The sequence below is a fragment of the Globicephala melas genome, chromosome 12 (assembly GCF_963455315.2).
Source record: "Globicephala melas chromosome 12, mGloMel1.2, whole genome shotgun sequence".
Taxonomy (NCBI): Eukaryota; Metazoa; Chordata; class Mammalia; order Artiodactyla; family Delphinidae; genus Globicephala; species Globicephala melas.
Genome location: NC_083325.1, coordinates 50,973,315 through 50,994,740, shown reverse-complemented (window position 1 = coordinate 50,994,740; position 21,426 = coordinate 50,973,315). Strand labels below are relative to the sequence as shown.

Below are 21,426 nucleotides of genomic sequence, written 5' to 3'. Positions count from 1 at the left end.
GGCTACATTTCCCTGATAATCCAGGCTGGCCTCCTGCTATTGATTCCTGACACTTAGCTCCAGGACTCCTGCGACACTGAGGGGGGAGGAAAAATTTTATTATAGGCGTAACTCATTTTATTGTGCTTTGCTTTACTGTGTTTCGCAGATATCACATTTTCTTACAAATTGAAGGTTTGTGGTGACCCTTCGTTGTCAGATGATGATTAGCATTTCTTAGCAATAAAGTATTTTTTAATTAAAGTATGCACATTGCTTTTCTTAGACATAATGCTATTGCATACTTAACAAACTACGGTATAGTGTAAACATAACTTTTATATGTACTGGGTAACCAAAAAATTCGTGTGACTCACTTTATTGTGATATTTGCTTTATAGCAGTTGTCTGGAACCAAACCTGCAAAATATCTCCAAGATATGCTTGCAGAGGGAAGTGAGGTGAGCCTAGGACCTAGAACCATCACTTTCATTGAATTGGGGCAGCACGAGGAAATCCAGTTGGATGGGTGGCAAGTCATAGACTAGGTTCAGGCCAGCCTCAGGGAAGTCCAGCAAGAGATAAAGGATAGGAGGAGAAGGAGAAGGGGAGTAAGGAATACTTGGAAATCCAGGAAGATGGCTAGAAAACTCGTAGTTCGTGTAAGTGGTGGGAAGGGGAGGGTTAGAGAGAGTTTAGAGGCAGAACTGGCAACATCAAGGCATGGATTCATTTTTAGAAGGCCTGAGATCCTGGGTAGGCCAGGTATCAATGGCAAGGAAACTGGTTGCTCCTACATATTCAACATCCAGTCACTAAGGTAGGGCACTGAACAAAGCAGGACAGGTGATCGGGAAGGGTTGAGGGTCACCTGAAGGTCCAACTAGAGTTTCTTTAATTTCTCCAAACTGAGGCCAGGTTGGTCCTGCAGGGCCTGCAAGGAGAAACCACCTGGCCCAATTATGGGGAGAAGGGAGAATCTGAGCTGAGTCACCAGGCAGGCTCTGACACCACCATGAGCACTTCACCCCTCCAAGTTCCATGGTTCCCAATCCAAACTCCTCTTCTGAACTGCAACTACTCTTGGAAGGGGTAACCCATTAAACCACTCCATGTGAATGAGTTTATCAGATGTCTTTCTGCCTGCTGGAAAGAACCTAATAATTTGAGAGCACTGGGTGCCTGGGAAAGAGTGAACATAAAGGATGGGTGGGGAAGGAAAGACAATGAAAGGGAAAAATCACAGGCCCCAGAGATAAATTTATTGACTTCCGTTTTGCTGATGACCAGCTCTGCCTGTGGTGTCTTGGCACCATTCAGGAGCTCAAAGACAGGGTCCGCCCAGCTGAGAGCTGGTTATAGCTGTCCTGTATATATAATGCCATGTAATGACTGGTTGGGGTTAATCAAATATAATGCCCAACCCAGACCTATTAAATTTCACCACAAAAGAGGCTTTAATCAGTCTTTTATCAGCTTGGTGCTCTGGCCTAAGAAGACTGCTTTTGTTTGCCATATAAGAGACAATGGGAGAGCCAGGATCAGCCTGCTCTCTGGAGTACAACAAGCAAATTGTCCACAAACAACAGATCATTCAAGGCCATGGGAGAGGAAAGGCAGGAGAGGCTGCATGAATCTACAAAAGTGTTCACTGTTAATGGTCACGGCCTCGAGTGTTTAAATTCAGGCCACATTCCCACTGGAGCTTCCAAAATATAGGGAGGATGGGAACAAAAAGACTCCAGTGTGCTCCATGTAAGTCTATCTGGCCTTGGCCCTCTACAGGACATTCTTGCTTGCTGCTTGCTGAAAAGGGAAAGGAAAACTGACATTTGGTTCTCTCACTAAGCAAAGCCCAGATGTCCTGGTGGTTAGATGTGCTTCACAGGCTAGGGATTAAAGTGCTGAGTGTAGTTCTATGCCAAACTGCACCTGTCCCACTGCCCAAGCACCTCTTGGACTATGGAAGGGATGGGAGGAGAAGGGAGATAAAAGGCAGTGAAGAGGGGAGAGAAAAGAGGGGAACTTCCCTGACCCAAAAGAGAGGATGACATTTAAGCTACCCAATCAAATCTGTTTCACAAATATTTGAATACTTCTAGGAGGCAGGCTGAGACACACCCAGGTACAGAAACAAGGACACAAATTTAAAATCTATCTTTTCTGCTTGGAATTGGAGGATGTTAGAGTTGGAAGGGTCTCAGATCATCTTTCTTTATATCGTTTTGGTCTTCAAAAGATGCCTTGGGTTAAAAAAAAAAAAAAGAAAAAAAAATCCATGCTGAGAAACACAGCCCCACACATTGGAGTAACCTCAAACTCTGGGGCTGCTGTAGGAATGTGTCATGTGTCACTGGGGGGAGAAAGGTTGAGAATTATTGATCTAGTCTGCTGCAGAAATGGAAGTTCCAAGAAATAAACTGGATTGTCCAAGGCCACTTAGCTATTTAGTAACAGAGAGGGGATTAAAATCCATATCTTCCAATGCCCAATGCAGAACCCAATCCGTTGTACCACAAAGTCTCTCCACTCAGGCTTCCTGGAAGATGCAAGTCCTGAAAACCTTAAGCAAATTATTGAGTATCTTGGATCTAGTATCCTCACTTATATGTGGCCCATTAGCTACCAAAACTTTGTGCCATCACTTCTGGTCATCAGAGTTTAGACTTTGTTTGTGAACAAAGATTTTCCCTTCTGCTCTAGATGGAACTTTGTTTGGAACTGCGAATCTATAAAGAAATAGGAAGAAGAACAGAAGGAATTAGACAGCAAAGGAACAGCAAAGAAAAATGAGTAAACCTTTGCTCATAGCACCAAACCTGTGGCCCCTCAACTCCAGATTAGTGTGAAGGCAGGGGAGGCAGCTGCTTAACTTGGTCTTGATTCGAATTACATTCAGATATGTTTGGGGGTTGATAATGGTAGGAGGAATTCCCGTGACCAGGTGGGCGAGAGATCTGGGAGTGATTCTATTTATGGAAGGTTTACTGGATATATGCCTCTGAAGATGAAATGAACAGCGCCCAGTCTAGACGGCCTTTAGGGAGTGGGATGAAAGAGAGATGAGAAAGGGACCAGGGGAAAATGAAAGTTGTTCTGTGAATTGTGAGGGGTGCCAGCGGTCAGAAGTCTTTGGCCATTTTCATTTGTCATCCAGTGTGGCTGACCCGTGCTTTGTGCTTTGAAATCATTCAGCTTCCCTAAAGACATTTTGAGCTGTAATTGTAGATTTCCGTTTTAGGTTCTTGCTCTCTCCCATTCTGCTCTAGACCAATTCAAAATCCTTCCTCAGGCACTGTGCAAAGTGCCTTTGCAGAGTCGATGAAGGATCGTGGTGAGGCCCATGTGAATTTATCAATTTTTTTCTGCCTGTAATGGGAGTGGTTATGGCAAAGTTGTTATTAGCTAAATTAGATCAACAATTTGGGCTGGTGGGGCTTGGTGACATACCCCCTTTGATAAAAACTTCTTTATTAATTATATTAATTATGACTTTGCCTTGCACTGCAGTAATGGGACTGGAAGCTTTCTATTTTCTTTCAGATTTCAAAAGTAATACTGCTTCAGTTTCTTTAGTTATGTTCCTGGCAATTAAGTGCTATCCCAAAACATAAACACAATTTCCTCTTTTGAAATCATTATGCAAGGAGTGTCATGTGAAAGCTGCTGTTACTTAAAATACAATCTTGTAAAATAAAGAGAAGTTCTCCTATTTATCAGTCTAGCAAGGAGCTGTTATTAAAAATTTTAATAGAAAAAACTATGCTGTCCATTCTGTTTTCCTTTTTTTTCCCCTCTTTCCAAAAAAAAAAAAAAAATGGCCTTTGGGATATTTTTAACTAAAAAGGAAGAAAAACCAAACAAATATTTTTATTGTTTTGACTATGGTTGTTGAAATATGGCCTATAGGAAAAGTAGAAATAAAAAGAATTATCACATGCACTTCTCCTCACATGATGAGCTGTGAGCTGTCAGGGTTAACCCTGCAGCCACAGCTCTAAGCTATCTCCTCTTTACCTCAACCAGCCATGATGGTTCTTCTCTACAGGAAAGATTGACCTTGGAGTCAGACTGACCTGGTTTAAATCTATTAGGTTGAACCACAGGAAATTGCTGTTTATATACACCAAAGATGGCCAAATAATGGCAATTTCATGGGGTCGACTTAATATCATCTTCTCATTGGCCAAGCCTCAGATTACTGTGAGGACTACAGATGATGTATTTTAAATGCTTTACTTATTCCATGGCACTCGGTATGCTCACAATACATCTGACTAATACGGATTGCAAGAAGCAGCAGGGACATTTCATTTCAAGTCCGTTCAACAAGCCCTATTTGAGACCCTCTTTTTCATCCCAGGCACTGCTTTTGTGCTGGGAATACGCGGATTCATAGCTGCCAGGTGGCATGATGCATGCAGGAATTTAGCAGTATACCCATGATAGAGGGTAGCATGGTGGTGGTGGGGTATGAACTTTTGTGGGGATGGGGAGATGAGGGCAGCCTTTCCTCAGGTGTGATGCCTCATCAGGGTGCTGCAGAACAGACAGCTTGGTGTGGAATGTTCCAGGCTGGGTGTTCAGAGAACCTCAGGCTGGAGAGAGCAAGAGCGAGCGAGCGAGACAGAGAGAGAGAGAGAGGGAGAGAGAGAGATGCTATAAAATGAGGTTGGAGAGATGGGCACGGCCCACAGGGTAGAGTTACGTTTTGTGAGGCCTGGTAATTTTACAACCTGGGGGGACCCTCTTTACAAAACAGCCATGTAAACACACCTCTGGGGACTCCTAGGTCCTGAAGCTGGGAAGCCTTGACATTTCAGCTTTATTATCTTCCTCAAACATCTGCCCCTGCAGGGCCGCAATGTGAGGAGCCTTGTTAAAGAGCAGGGGGCAGACAATGCTACTGAAGGATCTTAAGCAGGAAAGTGATATTATCAGATTTGACTTTGAGAAAAAGCACCCCAAGGGCTGTCTGGAAGACGGATCAGAGGAGCTTGTGTTAGACAGCTGAAAAACCAATTAAAAAGCTATTTTAATAATCCAGAGGGCCAAGAGTCTGAACATGGCAGAATTCATGAAGAAGAAATTAACTCAGCATCACCCAGCAAAAGTCATTGGGGGATAGTCACCCCAGGAGGCCTGGCCCTCCTGTCCCTGAACCCATCCTGAACAGGTAACAGATGCTTTTAAAATCAGATTCTCCACCTGGGAAGGTCTTGAATTAGTCACATGACCAGAGGCCTGTCATTCTACACACAAGTGGTCAGCCATGGCACTGTCATGCCCACTGAGGCCTAGCTATTCCTCGCTCCTGTACTGCCCTGTCACGTGGCTAGGTTCTGCCTCAGTTTTCACTTCAATATTTCAGTTCTCTGTCGGGTTCAGAGTCTGACTCTGAATGCTAGACTGCTTGGCCAGGGCTCCGTCACCTGCTAAATCTCTGCCATGCTCTTTCTGTCCCTCCAAACCTGAAACTGGGCCATGTACTCCACCCACTGCATCCTCCTAGGAAAACCCCTGTTCCTCTTGTTCATCCTTTGAAATGCTGTGGGTGGGTCTGCTCCACAGTGATCCTTCTCTGGCTACCCCACACTGTTCCCCCTCGATTCAATGACTCACTCACCTCATCTATATCTTGCATGTACCTTTATTATTACATATATTATGCTCTATAATATTTATTTGTATATCTTTGAGGTTGGGAAACATGTCTTATACTGTCATTTCCCCAGTAGCTCACACAGTCCTTAGTAGATAGTAGACACTTAATAAGTGTTGGGTCAACAGATTTGAACTGAATTCACTCCTCCCCTTTTTAAATAATACTACACAATAATAACCTGGCCAGGGTCTAGCTGTGCCTCCTTCTAAGGACCACAGTACCCCAGCCTACCTGGATTTGCATATCTCATACTATCTGTGCCTCTTGCTTCAAGGCCTCCATTCAATGGGTTGAACTGCTCTTCACACAGAATCAAGCCTGAATTTGTCACACACCCCTCCCAATTTCACATCTTTCCTGGGTACCCTCCTACAGCTGGGCCTGATTTCTTCTGGCCAGTCCTTTCTCAGTCCTCACTTCTTCCCAGCCCATCTCTGAGGTGAACATGCTTTGTGATCTCTCTGGTTGTGCTGTCTGGACAAGAGGGGGGTACTTAGTCCAAAAGCAGCCAATTCATGGGCTAGACCATACCTGTAAGGTAGCCCAGTGGGAAAAGCTTTAACCAAAGGGACTGTCTTTGTCAGTTGGGGCTGCTATAATAAAGTACCATAGACTAAGTGGCTTATAAACAATAGAAGTTTATTTCTCACAGTTCTGGAGGCTGGAAGTCTGAGATCAGGGTGTGAGCATGGTGGAGCTCTGGTTAACAGTGGTTGTTTTCTTACCGTGTCCTCACATGATGGGAAGGGCAAGGGAGCACTTTGAGGTCTCTTTTATAAGGGCACTAATCCCATTCATGAGAGTTCTACCCTCATGACCTAATTACTTCCCAAAGGCCCTACTTCTTTATACCATCACATTGGGGTTTAGGATTTCAACATATGAATTTGAGGGGAACACAAACATTCAGTCTATAGCAGGGATTTTATGAGCCAATCGGACTGACAGATCATGTAGTGGAAAAAGTCACTTTGAGGAGCCTTCCCTCAGCAGGAGAGCTGTGGATGGGGTAGTTTCTCTTAGAAGGGGACTGTTGGTTGGGCAGTCATCATGAATGGGCTCTTGAGTACACTGCTCCAATCTCTATCTGCCTAAGTTTTTCTACTCTCAATATTGTCCATTCTTGACTAGAGTCACCTGAAACCCAGACCCTGTGTTCCTTTTATAAGAGCTCCTCATCTAACTTTCAAGAACTGTGAAGGGGTCTAAGATTTTACCAAACTTACAGGCTAACAAATTATCTTGATACAATTTCACTGATGCTAGCAGAAGGCAAGAGACTTTCGGGTCAGAGACAAAGGATTTTATCACTCACAGCACAGCAAGTAGAATGACCATTAGCATATTTACATCAGTTCCTCTTGCTCCCTAGTCCCATGGGAACAATGCGGATGGGGACCAAATGGATGCTTGTGTAAGCTGTGGGTTGTGTTACAGTAGAGGAACTCTGAGCTTAGGGAACCTAAATCTTTTATAATGGGCAGTAAACACACCTGCTCTTTGTTCTGGAGAAAGACATTATGACACTGGACAGTAAGCATATCTGGTCTTTTCTCTAGATGGAGGCATTATCTCTATCTTCCATGGCTATTTGTTATACAAACACATTCTTGAAAAGATATTTTGAATGAAGGGTAGTTAAGTACCTCATTTACAAGATGTGCAGAAATGTGAGATACTCGAGGGGAGTTGTCTTGAAACACTAACTAGCAGCTCCCATCCATCCACATTCTGGTACTGGCATGTTTATTCCTCAGGTGATGGGAACTTTACGTTTCCAACCCTAATCCCTCGCCTAAGCTCTAATCACAAATTTCCTGCTTCAAGTGAACATCCCATTCAGATAACTTCAATAATTAAATTTAAAATGTTTATATACATCTTCCTTTCCTAACCTTCCAGTTTTATAATCACCATTCTCCTTGTCTCACTATTTCCAACCTTAGGAGTCATTTTTAAATTCCATCTTCCTCTTTGTCACTGATCACCAATCAATCACAAAGTTCTATCAGCTCTCCTTTGAAATATCTCATTCTCACCCTCTTCTCTTCCTGGCCATTTATACCGTCATTAATTTAATTCAGAATTTTATTTCATCCCTAGAATGCTCAAGAAACGTCCTCACTAGTTTTCTAGATTCCTATTCTCCTCGTCGATACCTCTTAATCCCCTTAAGGCACTGTTTTGATCATATTGTACTCTTATTTTTAAAGTTTCAGCAGTTTCCCATGGCCTGTTCAATAGAACAGTCTAAGCTTCATCTCCCACACAAGCCCACCCACTCTGACCTGAGCCTTATCTCCTGCCACTCTGTTCTGGCTGTGCAGGCATTGCCTCTTTTCTCTACCTGCCAAACCTGTCCATGCCTGGTCTACTTCCCTACCCTTCCCCATTCCTCAGAGTTCTGAATCCTGTACCTTTGCAAAACCACTTCATCCTTCAGCACCTAGAAGTTCTTCTTTTACTGGTCCAGTCTACACTAATTTCCTTTGTCCAATTATACTTACTTTAATATTTAGCCTCATTCTGTCCCATGTGGCTACTTAATTGTCTTATGTACCCACCTAAGTTTTAAGTTCCTGGAGGATGAGTACTATCATTTGTAACCCTTTTATACCACTCAGTGTCTACTTAGCACTGACTTGGCCAAACTGTTGAAACCCAACTCTCCCACTTGCTAGCCATGTGACTGGAAAGGTAACATCTATGCCTCAGTTTCCTCATTTAAAAAATGAGATATAGGGAATTCCCTGGTGGTCCAGTGGTTAGGACTCCATGCTCTCACTGCTAAGGGCCCAGGTTAGATCCTTGGTCAGGGGAATAAAATCCCACAAGCCACGTAGCATGGCCAAAAAATAAATAAATAAAATAATAATAATAAAATTTAAAAAATAAAATGAAATAAAAACTGAGATATAAATAGTACCTATATCACAGGGTTGTTGGGGTAATTAGATTAGATAATATGAGAAAACCTTAGCAGATTATCTGGTATATAGGAAGAGCTCAATCAATATTGACTATTATTATTAATCTTATAGTGATGAATGAATGAAGGGATAAATAAATGAATACATGAAATACACAGTCCTCTTTTTTTGGAGGGGCTCCAGTCTTATGAAGATAACCTTGAAAAATATTTATAATCCCAAACCAGTGACGCATGGGAGAAGCTGGATGGAAGATGAGAAGTAGCATCTTCCAAAGGCCTGACAACCCTTGAAAAGATGGATTGTTCAGAGATAAGAGAGAACCCGATAATAGAGAAGAACCAATAAAGGAACAGTCCAGATAGTGTTTGCTTGTCTCCTTTCTGTTTCCATGTTTCTCTCTGCCTCTTAGGTAAGTCTAAGGCTCTTGAAACATAGGTGGAGGCACTGGAGAAGCAACAGTATGGCAACTGGTCAAAGAGATGGAGCCTGTTCCCTGGCTGGGGGTTGGCAAAATTTTCCAGAGAGGACACATCATGTGTTTCTGCCAGGGCATCTCTGCCTCCTTAGATCTGCCTACAGGCAAGCTTGATATGAGCTAGTTCTATGGAAAGTTGTCACTGGCTGTCAGAACCATAATGCTGCTTGAGAAGAAGCATTAACTATCTGGAGAAGAAGGCAAAGGAATTCTCTCTTAAAAAGTAGAGCAGCCTCAATCTTCTTCCATTAACAAATTACTATGATTGTCTTTTCAATGCCTTTCTATATGTCACGTACTGTGCTACCCAACAAATAGTCCTCAAAATAATCTGGTAAAGTAAGTATTACAATATCTACTTTAAAGAAAAGAAACTTAGGAGCACCAAGATTAAGTAAGCATCTTTGGTCATACAGCTAATAAGTGATGGAGCAAGGATTTAAATCCAGGCATTCCTGCCTCCAAAAGTCTGGAAGCATTTTCCCTCAATATCAGCGTATAAAAGAATCCGAACAAGCCAGGCCTTGGATTCCTACTCACATGTGCTTTCAGCCACACGTCACTAATTTCCTTTTACCATTTATCAGCTATTAACACAACTGTGCAAGTGAGACTATCAAATACTTTTTTGAGGGTGGGTTTTCACAGCCAAGAAGGGGAAGGGGAGACACTGAGCCCTTCAGTAGGGGTGAGGGAAGAAACTAGCCATGGGCAGCTGAAGGCAAATGAAAACAAATTTGTTAGCTGAGGGCTAGCTCTCTGCATAGCAACTAAAGTGTTTTTTACATCTCCTGCCAGATAGAACTTCTGTTACAGTGTTTCTTGTCACCAGTAGGAAAATATGGGCTCCTCCTAGAGCTCTGAATTCTGAATCTATTACTACACTTAAAAAAAATAATGTTAATAGAGATAATAAAATGGAATCCTAACCACAGTCACTTTGCCGTCTGCATGAAAATATTGGCTCTGGAAAAGGGACAGCCTGGTAGGAAACCAAAGACATAGAAATATGTTTTGAGAATCATATTCTTGGCCTGAAACAGATATCACAGTAAGGAAGTTTGGCTGAGGCCAAGGTTCCTGAGGTCAGGAAGCGGGAGAAGTTGAGTAGCTTGTTTTTCTGCAGTCTCAGTGGAACAGGGCAGTCAAGGAGAGTGTATTTTGGTTTCTACTAGCTCTTCCAAGGGAAAAAGCAGCCCAGGTTTGTGTCTCCTCCACAGAAGTTGGGGTCGTTTGCCTTAACAAGGGCAGACCACAGACCCTCCATGAAATTGTGGAGACTTTTCTTGTTGGCCCCATTCCAGTTCCCCTTCCAAAGGGTCTCTCTCTCCTGGGTATCCCAAATCCCACTATTCCTTACAACCCAAGCCACCAGCTTGGTTAATGCAACTTCTGTATACAGTAAGATGATCTGGGTTAATGAGAGGTCCAATAAATGTGATGATTTCACTACTTCTTATTCCCATTGTCTTCATTCCTATTTGACTGAATGAAATAGTTAATCAGGCAATTATTTTAAATTTATGTTTTAAAACTAACTTGATCAATTAAGTGGGTCTGATTAATACAGATATTATTTCTGCTTTATATTTTGATAAGTGCTATTGTGTCCCCCAAAAGATGTTAAAGTCTTAACCCCTGATAATTGTGAATATGACCATATTTGGAAATAGGGTTGTTGCAGATATAATTAAGTCAATATGAGATCATACTAGATTAGAGTGGGCCCTAGAACCAACGACTAGTGTCCTTAAAAGTAGGTTGTGAAGAGACATAGACACATACAGAGGGAAGGCAGTCATGTGAAGATGGAGGCGGAGACTGGAGTGATGCAGCTGTAAGCTAAGGAATGTCAAGGATTGCAGACAACCAAGGATTGCAGAAGCTCGGGAGAGGCAAGGAAGCATTTTTCCCTTGGAGCCTTCAGAGGGAGCATGGCCTTGCTGATGCCTTGATTTTGGACTTCTAGCCTCCATAATTGCAAGAGAATAAATTTCTGGTTTTTAAAGTCGCCCAGTTCATGGTACGTTGCTATAGCGGTCTTAGGAAACTAATACAAGTATTTTCGTTCGCATTATTTTTTTTCTTACCTATTGTACCCCAGCACTTATCAAACTACTTCGCAGTATAATGGGAGCTCAATTAACACATGTTGAAGGAACGAGTGAATTGAGTGTGTATGTGTACAATCTGTGTATGTAGAAGCATATTGGTATACTTTCTGATCTACCTCACTCGTTTTCTATTGCAATGAGTCCATGAGTCTATAAATCCACACATGTGGACTGAATAAATAATGCCTATCATGTAAATGTACTTCTTATTTTAACTTAAGAGCCATACAAATAAACAAAACTAACAACTGGCAAGAATTCCTACCAAAAAAGTCAAAGTGAAGTTACATTTGTTAATAAGAAAGTAGGAAAACATGAAAACAGATGGATTCAGCTTGAATTAAGAAATCTTCATTTTTTTCCCCCAAATGCCATTCTTGGTAGCCTTCCTCTCCTCGTTGCTGAAATCAACTCATAATCCTACGCTGCACAGGGCTTGTACTGCACCAGCCCCTAGGCCAGTGTTTTTTAAAGTGTACTCCATGGATCACCTGCATTAGAACTACCTTATAAAGCTAGAATAATTAAACAGTGTGGTATCGGTGCATGAAGAGACTGATATACAGTTGACCCTTGAACAACATGTATATTAGGGGTGCTGACCCTCCATGCAGTTGAAAATCTCCATATAACTTATAGCTGGCCCTCCATATACACAGTTCCTTCATATCCACAGTTCCTCCCTGTTCACGGTTCCACATTTGAGGATTCAAATAAAACCAGTGCATAAGTAGACCTGCACAGTTCAAACCCATGTTATTCAAGGGTCAACTGTAGTAGTGTCACAGAAGAGAAAGTTCAGAGTTAAACACAAATTCATATAGAAATCTAGAATATGATAAAATGGGCAATTCAAGTCATTGGCAGTGATGAATTAAGGAATAGATTATTCAGTAAATGTTATTGGGGAAACTGCATAGCCATCTGGGAAAAATAAATAAGTTGCAACCAAATTCTACATATTATTCTAGAATAAAGTCTATATGACTTAAAGATTTAAAATTTAAAAAAAAATCTATAAAGGTACTAGATGAATTTGTGGAATAATTTTTCACAGTCTTAGAATAGGAAAAGCCTTTCAAAGTATAACTTAAAACCAGAAGTCACTAAATAAAATATTAATTAATTCAGTAACAGTTACACTTTCATAAAAAGCTGTCCCACAGAAGTCACCAAAAGGAATTCAAAAGATAAATGACAAACTGAGAAAAATATTTGCAACTCATATCACAGCTTAAGGATTTATTTCCCTAATGTATAAAGAGTTTCTAAAAACCAATAAAATAAAGATCAAAAGATACAGTAGAAAAATAGTGAAAGGAAATGCACAGACTTTACAAAAAGAAAATACAAATGACTCAAACATATTAAAATATTCTCATCCTCTTCTCTTATGGTAAAGGAACTGTAAACCTAAACACCGGTGAGGGACTTCCCTGGTGGTGCAGTGGTTAAGAATTTGCCTGCCAATGCAAGGGACACGGGTTTGATCCCTGGTCTGGAAAGATCCCACATGCCGCAGAGCAACTAATCCCATGTGCCACAACTACTGACCCTGTGCTCTAGAGCCCGCGAGCCACAACTACTGAGCTCGTGTGCCACAACTACTGAAGCCCACGCGCCTAGAGCCCATGCTCCGCAACAAAAGAAACCACTGCAATGAGAAGCCAGAGCACCGCAATGAAGACTAGCCCTCCGCTCGCCACAACTAAAGAAAGCCCACATGCAGCAAGGAAGACCCAATGCAGCCAAAAATAAATTTTAAAAAAACAACACCACCAATGAGATACTATTTTGATGTACCATATTGGCAAAGTCAAAAAATTTGATAATATACTTTGTTGGCTAGAGGTCATGAAGAAATGGTGCTCATGCTGGTAAGAGTGTAAACTGATATAACTTCTGTGAAGGGCGATTTGGCAGTATCTATCAAAATCACTTATTGTTTGGCCCAGTAATTCCACTTCTAAGAATTTATCCAGATATAATCACTTATGTGTGAAATGACATATGTACATGGTACTTGTTGCTACATTGTTTACAGTTGGGAGAGATTAGAAACGACCTGCATGTCCATTGGCAGAAGATTGTAAAACAAACTCTGGTTACTCCCACACTGAAATACTATGTAGTCATCAAAAAGGAAGAGGAAACTTTATATACAGGAATGGCAAGATCTCAAAGAAACATTGTTAAGTGAAAAACAAAACAAAACAAAAATAAACAAGGTTCAGAACAGTGTGTATGGCATGCTACCATGTGAATGAAAAAGAGAAAATTAATACATAGTTTTTGTTTAATATGCATAAAATATTTCTGGAAAATATACAAGGAAAATTACAGATTCCTAGAATGTAATCCCTACCCCAGACTTTTGGAGGCAAAATCTGCACAGGCATTAGTTCTAAAGCTTATTAAAGATTGATAAACACTGACCTTAGGGGGTAAAAATTTGAGAATCACTTTGAGATTTGCTGGCTCAGTTCCAACACGTAGCATTTTGCCCTTTTCTCAAATCCAGTCTATTTACTCCCGGGACCTTAGCTCTACTAACTAGCTTCCTATCCCTATGACCTCATCACTGTCCCAGAAAACTACTTAGATCCATTATGTCAAACTTCTTCTTCCAGGTACATAGTAGTCCTGAGCCACTGACCAGGGTCAACATATCCAGAACCAGGATCAAACTAAACATGCACAAAGCTGACAATAGCTCCTTCTTGCTAAGTACATTCTGGGAAGAGAGAAAAACTCAATGGAGTAAGCAGAGAGCCAAACCAGGGCCTTAGATTTGGGGTGATAGCAGAGGGCAGAGATGATAGAGGAACAGGCTGAGAGGAGGAAGGATTATACATGTCCTCAAAGGTGACAGGACTGAAGATGCCTTTTAAAGAGAGCCAATAACTATGCCTCTGGTTGGGAAAAATTTCAGACCCCTTGTTCTTCCTGAACCAAAGCTCTGCCTTCTCTTTCTAAGCATTACTGCCTTCATCAACACTCACCCCTGAACTGAATCATGTGGCTGGGTCTCTGTTATCTAATTCCAGACTTCCCTGAGCTGCCTGCCCACCTGCCTAAATTTCTAAATACCTCCTGTTCTCACCAATCATGAAGTATGTGTTTGTATATCCAATCTCTCCAGACACATTCTTAGGACTGAGCTTGCTCTTAGAACCTGCAGCTGTGTTTGTTCTCCAGTGACCCATCCCCCATTGGTCTGATCTGATTCCTAGATCCCAGCTCTCCAGGTCAGCACTGTTATCCCAAAGGGAACCAAGCCACATGGGGTCTGTATCCTAGCTGCTGGTTGAAATTTATATCACAAGTTAGATAGGAGCTCTGCCTTGAATGATGTGGTCTGTGAACACAACTACCTGCAACCACATGAAAAGTGAATAATCATATTGATACAGATTCAATTCTAGGTATGGACACCAAAGGAGCAAAGATTTAGCTAGTCTCATACTGGTACAAGTACAGGCCCTTAGTCATCAGATGTCAGAAAAATAGAAGGGCAGGTAGGTTAATGGATAATGGCTAGCAGAGGTTAGGACCGATTAAAGATATGTCAGGTCAGGCAATCAGAGTCCTGTGATATATAAATCTGATTCTGAGGCAACGCCTGCCTCAGACCACTCTTTGCCAAAGCAGGTTTGATATAGGAGTGTGCTCAAAACTTCTCACTTAGGTAAGCAATCATAGGTGGCCAAGGAGGGAGCAAGAGAGTGACAGAAGGTTCTAAACTGTATATAGGTAAATATACAGCTTGGTGTGGTGGGGAGAGCACTGGACTAGGTACCAGTAGACCTGAGTACTGCTCCTGAGTCCTCTCCGTGCTCTTTGTTCCAGTGATCTCCACCCCGACCCCAAATCTTGCCCAGTTGGGCCTCCTTGCTTTCAATTCAGAATCCCTGGTTCCAGGAAACTGTTCTACATCCATCCTCCCCACCTGACTCTGATGGCCTAGAGCAGATACTTGGCTCTTTATGTCTGTTTGGTAATGGAGCATTCCCAGCAAGAGCTATCACCATCAGCAATCTTGGCAACACTTTGATCCCTGAGTGTGACAGCCTTGTATCCTTATCAGATGAGGACCCTGTCTATGAAGTGTTTAATTTCCAAAGGAAATGTTGGGCCTACAGAAACTTCTAGCTAAGAACAGGGAACCAGTTCTCTTTACATGAAATGTCCTAATCCTATTAGTATAAAGAGAGATTTTTAACTATATATATATATATATATATATATATATATATATATATTTTTTTTTTTAATGAAGCAGAAACATTTTAAGAGAGGAAGAAACATCACACTGGCCTTTGAGGGATTTATTTGTCTTCAATTCTGAAGGTCCTCCATCTTCCCACATTCAATCTGTGGACTGAGAACTGGTCAGGAAGTGGCCTCTGCCACAGTTGTACCCAAAATGTCAGCAATGCAGGTAAATGTTAGCAAAGTAACTGTCTTCTGCTCTAGATAAAATTCTGCCTGCTCAGATATGGGAACATATGTATAACTGATTCACTTTGTTATAAAGCAGAAACTAACACACCATTGTAAAGCAATTATACGCCAATAAAGATGTTAAAAAAAAAAAAATTCTGCCTGCTCTTTTCCCTCCTTTCTCCTGGACACAAGTCAGCAGTTAGCATAAGGAAAAAAAGAATTTCACATTTCCTAAACATTTGACACATTTAAAAATCTCCTGAAAACTCATTTACTGTTGAAACGTTGAGGTTTTTCTACCACAATGTCTTAACCTATCTCCCTACTGACCAGCCATCTTAAAAAGTAACCTTCATTGTCCCACTGCCCGTCTCAAACATTTTTGAGAGTATCTCATATTCCACAGGGTGAAGTAAAGCTCCTCACCTTGGCATTCAAAGCCCTCCGTCAGGGCTTACCTCCTATTAGTCCCTTAAAGAAACTCTTAATTCAAGCCAGAAAGGCCACTATTAAATATCTTACATATTTCTGGTGCCTCATTTCCACTGCTGACATTTCCCCTTCCTTTCCACTTATCCAACATTTATAGTTTTTTAAATATCTAGCTGAAGTCCTTCCTCCTTCACAGTGGAAGATCACCTAGCCCAGTGAGTTCTCTCTCCTTGTCACAACTACAGAACCTGTTTACTAACTGTTCCTTTCATTTGGGATGTTGCTTTGTGACAGGCCTTGTATTTTCAACTTGTTTTTCAAATCCACTTATGTACATATTTACCTTTTCATCTTTGATGTTTGACTTTGAGGGCAAGGATCATGTCTAGATTAGGTTAGCACACAGCAGACTCACAATAAATATTTACCAATTTTAACTGATTGACAGTTAAAAGATGACAACCCTTTGCTTTGATCTTTTCCCATAACCCTCCCTACTTGCTTTTTATCATGAACCATTCCAGTTCCAAAAGGCCAACATTTTCTTTCTGTCTAAAACCTGTCTAAAATTCTAGGTTTTAACACTGGAAGGGAATTCTCCAGAAGAGACAGGGCAGCTCTTCAGATAGTAGGAGGGCTATCTCCATGACTTTCACCTTTTTTTTTTTTTTTGTCAAGGAGGTCTCTTCCTCCATGAGCATGCTGCTGCCCCTTAAGCACTCTGATTCAAGGTGAACAAACTAAAAAGATCTTCTCTAGGGTCACCTAGCACAAAATGGACCTGCTTTATTAAGCAAAAGGAAAGGGAGGCCAAAAGGAAAACAAACACAAAGAAGAAAATGTAAAAGACTTACACATTATAAATTTTGAATCTTTCTAACATGAGCTCAATTCCGAGGTGCTCAAGACCTGTCCCATTCCACAAGGCATCTACAATGTCTACACTTTACCCCCAGATAAAGACAGCCAAATTTTAAGCATAAACAGTTGAATTCTTGTTTCTTAGTCCTCAAATTCTCTAAAGCTGAAGAGTGACATTTTATAACCTTCTACTCACTTGTTGGCTATATGTCCTAAATTCTTTCTTTGCTCAATGTGCTCTTCTGTAAAATGAGGATAATAATAGGAAAGTAAAATAATCATAAAGTTGATGTGGGGATTGAATGAGATAATCTAGGTAAGGCAGTTAGCAAATGGAAAGCACTCAATAAATACTATTATTATTTCACAAGCAAGACTGACAGATTAGGCGAGATAAAGGAGGGGTGGGTTGGAGAGAGGGAGAGAGAGAGGGAGAGAGATTTCAATTTCAACTCGACTACCTAAACCACCCATCTAGGGCCCCTCCATCTCCTCTTTCTGGTTTCTTCTGAGGAAGACATGCCTCTCAGGCACAATGACCATCTTCAAGAACACAGGTTCACTCTTTCAGTCCCAAACAACAATTATATCTTAATACAGTACAATAATTGTTACACTCAGCATGGTAACAGAAGAGTCCGCTCTTTATGTTCTTTTCTACCTGCCCAGTAGTTTCAATGTTTTTCTTGGTATGATGTAAGCATGCTCATTCTCCCTACCTACAACTATTCCACTCCACTGTCCTTACCTCAAGATGAAAGATCACAGGCATCTCTTTGTCTTCCTCCTGAAGCACCTGTAAAAACCACAAAATTGTTCAAACAGATCACATATGTGACCTTGATAAAACCCGTTTTCCTCTCTGGGCCTCTGTTCCCTTATTTGTAGGTAAGTGGGTCTGACCAGATGATCTCTAAGGTCCCTTCTCACTCTACCATTCTCCACTACCAAAATAGGGAGACATTAAACCAGAAAAGTTAGTCTGGAGCCTTACTGTGGAGAGCTTTGAATGCTGGATTATGGGTCCACTTAATCTCATAGACAGGGAAATTATGTGACTGGAATTTATTAACAATGATATTTAGGAATAGGGAGTCCAGGGGAGAATTAATGAATCTTGAACAGGAGAAATGGGTGTATCGTGGGAAGGCAGAAACTTTCCAGCTTGGTAAACAATTGGATATAGGGAGCAAGGGAGGACGTGTCAAAGGAGCTGGTGATTGGGATGTTACTAACAGAATTAGGAGGCTGGTTTTGCAGGTTACGTAAAGGAGAGGAGGCTGGTTTTGCAGGTAACATAAAGAATTCTCTTTAGACATACTCTACAACTCAGCAATTCCACTCCTAGGCATAAACTCCAAAGAAACTCTGGGACCTATATAAAAAGATACATGTGGAAGAATATTCATTGAAACATTGTTTGCATAACAATAACCTGGAAATAATTCAAATGCCCATGAACAGGAAAGTAGATAAATGAATTTTGGTATAGTCACACCCTGGAATATTATACAATAGCCAAAACAGATGGACTGCAATGACACACTGTAACATGGATGGATAACAGCAATATAAGTTAAAAAGTAAGTCCCTTACATACAACATGGTATGCTATTTACACAGTTATAAACAATGAACATAAAGAATATTGTATGATATTATATGTATAATATATATGATTATAATACATATATAATCCTTTGAAGCAATACGTATTGACACAATATACAAATAAATCAAAAAATGATGAACGTAGGATTCAGGACAATGCTTACTTTGGATGTGGAGAGGCATTTTGATGCAATAAGGGAGCCACATAGATATAGATTATTTTCAAGGAACTAATTTTCATGTTAGATTTTCAGGTGTTTATTACATTATTTAAAATAAACTAATCAAATAAACAAATACATAAGTAATCAGAAGGAAAAATGCATTAAACATAAATTATTGCTGTAAAAATAGGTCTCAAAGAATATTACAGGGGTTTAAAAAAATATAACAGAAGATAAAAGCACATTGGTAGAGAAAGAAATAAAAGAGAAAATAAAAACATCTCAGAAATGAATGCTACATTAGAAACAACCAAAAATAGTGGGAAAATGTGATAAAAGTATGTTAAGACATTAAAAGAGTAAAAATATAAAAATTTTATAGATAAGGTGTAAAAAGGAGAATCAACTTCTTGAAAAATAGAGATGTGATAGAAATACTATTTAAAGAAACAATGAAAGAAATGTTTCCTGAAATAAAGACTTTAATCTGCAGATCAAAAAGTTACACCATGTATTTGGAAAAAATGATATAGAAAGGTGAACCCAAGATACATTCTGCAGAAGCCATTCATCTTCAAAGATAAAGAACTAATCATATGAGAATCCAAGCAGAAAAGGCAGGTTACTTCCAAGGAGGAAAGACTTAGGTTGACTTCAGACATCTCCTCAGTGATATTCAAATGCTTGAAGATAATGGTCCAGGTCTACACAGTTTTGAGAGCATGAAAGCATAACTCCAAACTCTATATTCACGTGTGGCAAGCAAAGGTTGCTGGTTATTTCTCCATATTCATTTTCTTCCTTCTTAACACTGAGAACACAGATTTTGAGCTAGACAATTGTCATCAGCTAAAAGACTATATATCCCATAGTCACGTAATTAAGTTTTATCTAGTAAAATACACGCAGAAATGATGTGTGCCACTTCAGAGAAATCTCCTTAAAGGTGGGGGCCTATCCTTCTTGACTCCTTCCTTCATTCTGCTGCCTGAAATCTGAATATGATGGCTGGCACTCAAGCATTCTTAGACCATGAGGACAAGGACTATTCTCTAAGAAATGGTAGAGCAGTAAGCTGGAAAGACTACGGGTTCCTGACGAGTTTATGGTGCTCTGGACTTCTATTATGTGAGAAAGCAATAAACTTCCAACTTGTTAAAATCTCTTATGTGTATGTTTGTTGGAGGACAAACATATTTTTAGTCAGCCATACATAACTTAGAATGATTACAACAGGCAGATGCTCCTCAGATATAAAGAAAAAGGACAGGATGTATCAAGCTTGGAAATAAAATTAGGTGATGAAACTCAGCCAACAAAAATCAAATCAAAATAATATAGGAATAGGGAATATGGAAGCCATTGTAAAAGGATTAATAAACAACTTTTAATTCATTTAAATATAAAACTGAGATTAAATAACTGGGAATTATGGTCACAGAACAGAATGTAAGTAATAACACAAAAATCAAGAGTATGGTGGAAGAGTAAATGTGCTAATTTTCTCATCTTGCATCACATGGGATCCATAGATATAGTCTAGAAGAGAATTTTAAAAAAACTTTTACATAATGATTCCAACCTCTTATTGTTTTTCATAACTTCAAAAAAATTTAGGAACTAATAACTTTCATAGTGAAGAAACATTTGTCTAAAATTCAGCAATTCTTACAGTTTCACTTCAATTTCCTTTAACTTCGTTAAATAAAAGTAAAAAGTTATTTTTTGTTTTAAAATAATGTGTAGTGTATGATTCACATTTTTGTTCACCAATTAGTTTCATTTTCACCCTATCTATATTTACCTATCTACCTACTTACTGTCTGTCTGTATCTTAGATGTATATTGAATATCTTAAAATGTCACTTGTTGTAAGTCTAGATGGGGGAATTTCTTTTTTTATTTCTGTATTTTAATAAGGATTATGCATTAATTTGATAAATTATCAACTCTAAAAACCAAGTTTTTTTTTTTTTTAAATAAAGGAATTCTCCCACTTTCTTCTGGAAAAATCTTGTAACTACACACAAATGAAAATGAATACTTACCTCTAATAGAACTTATATTTCAAGCTTTTAATTTTATTATAATTATAATATAAACAGAGGTAGTAATGTACAGCAGTGACTTTGGCATAAAAAATCTATATCCACACCTCTAGTCATATAACTTCCTGAAGGCAATACCTTACAATTGTACTCTAATTTTTATCAAAGGGAAATTTTAACTTCACAAGAAAATGTATTTTAAAATAAAGTAGGTAGAGAACGCTTTATCCTCATTTTATAGATGGGCAACAGCATCCAAGGCAACAAACCTAAATAGTGGCAAAGCTGGGATTGGAACTAAAGTGCTCTAATTTCCAGACCAGATGTTCCCAGAAAAAGACAGTTACTGTTATTTTCCCCTTGTTGAATACAACTGGCTTTCACGGCAATAAGATAACCAACACATACTCAACAGAGCCATTTAGTTCAAAGAATTTTTGACTTGCAAGGGACCTTAGAGGTCTTACGTGGGCATTCAGCAGAGGGCCTTGGCAATCCTCCTTTCTACACCCAAGCTAGAGCACAGCTGATGTGCCTCTGGGCTCCCATTTCAGAGATCACCATTTTGGTTTTTTTTAATCTTATCTGATTTACATACTAATGTTTCACATAAGATTCCATTTGAAAAAGAGGCTGGTTTCTACAAATAGGTTTTAAACCACTGATAGCCTAATCTTACAGAAATAGAGAAGTGATTT

General features: G+C 39.9%; 1 long non-coding RNA gene across 1 annotated transcript in view; it reads right to left on the bottom strand.

The window, feature by feature from the left end:
* The window catches only part of LOC115854030 (uncharacterized), a 297,742-nt gene that overhangs the window by 192,206 nt on the left and 84,110 nt on the right, over window positions 1-21,426 (bottom strand). Inside the window, exon 3 of the long non-coding RNA XR_004039840.3 lies at window positions 17,654-17,701. This is a non-coding gene — a long non-coding RNA (uncharacterized lncRNA). The remainder of the gene's footprint in view (window positions 1-17,653; window positions 17,702-21,426) is intronic.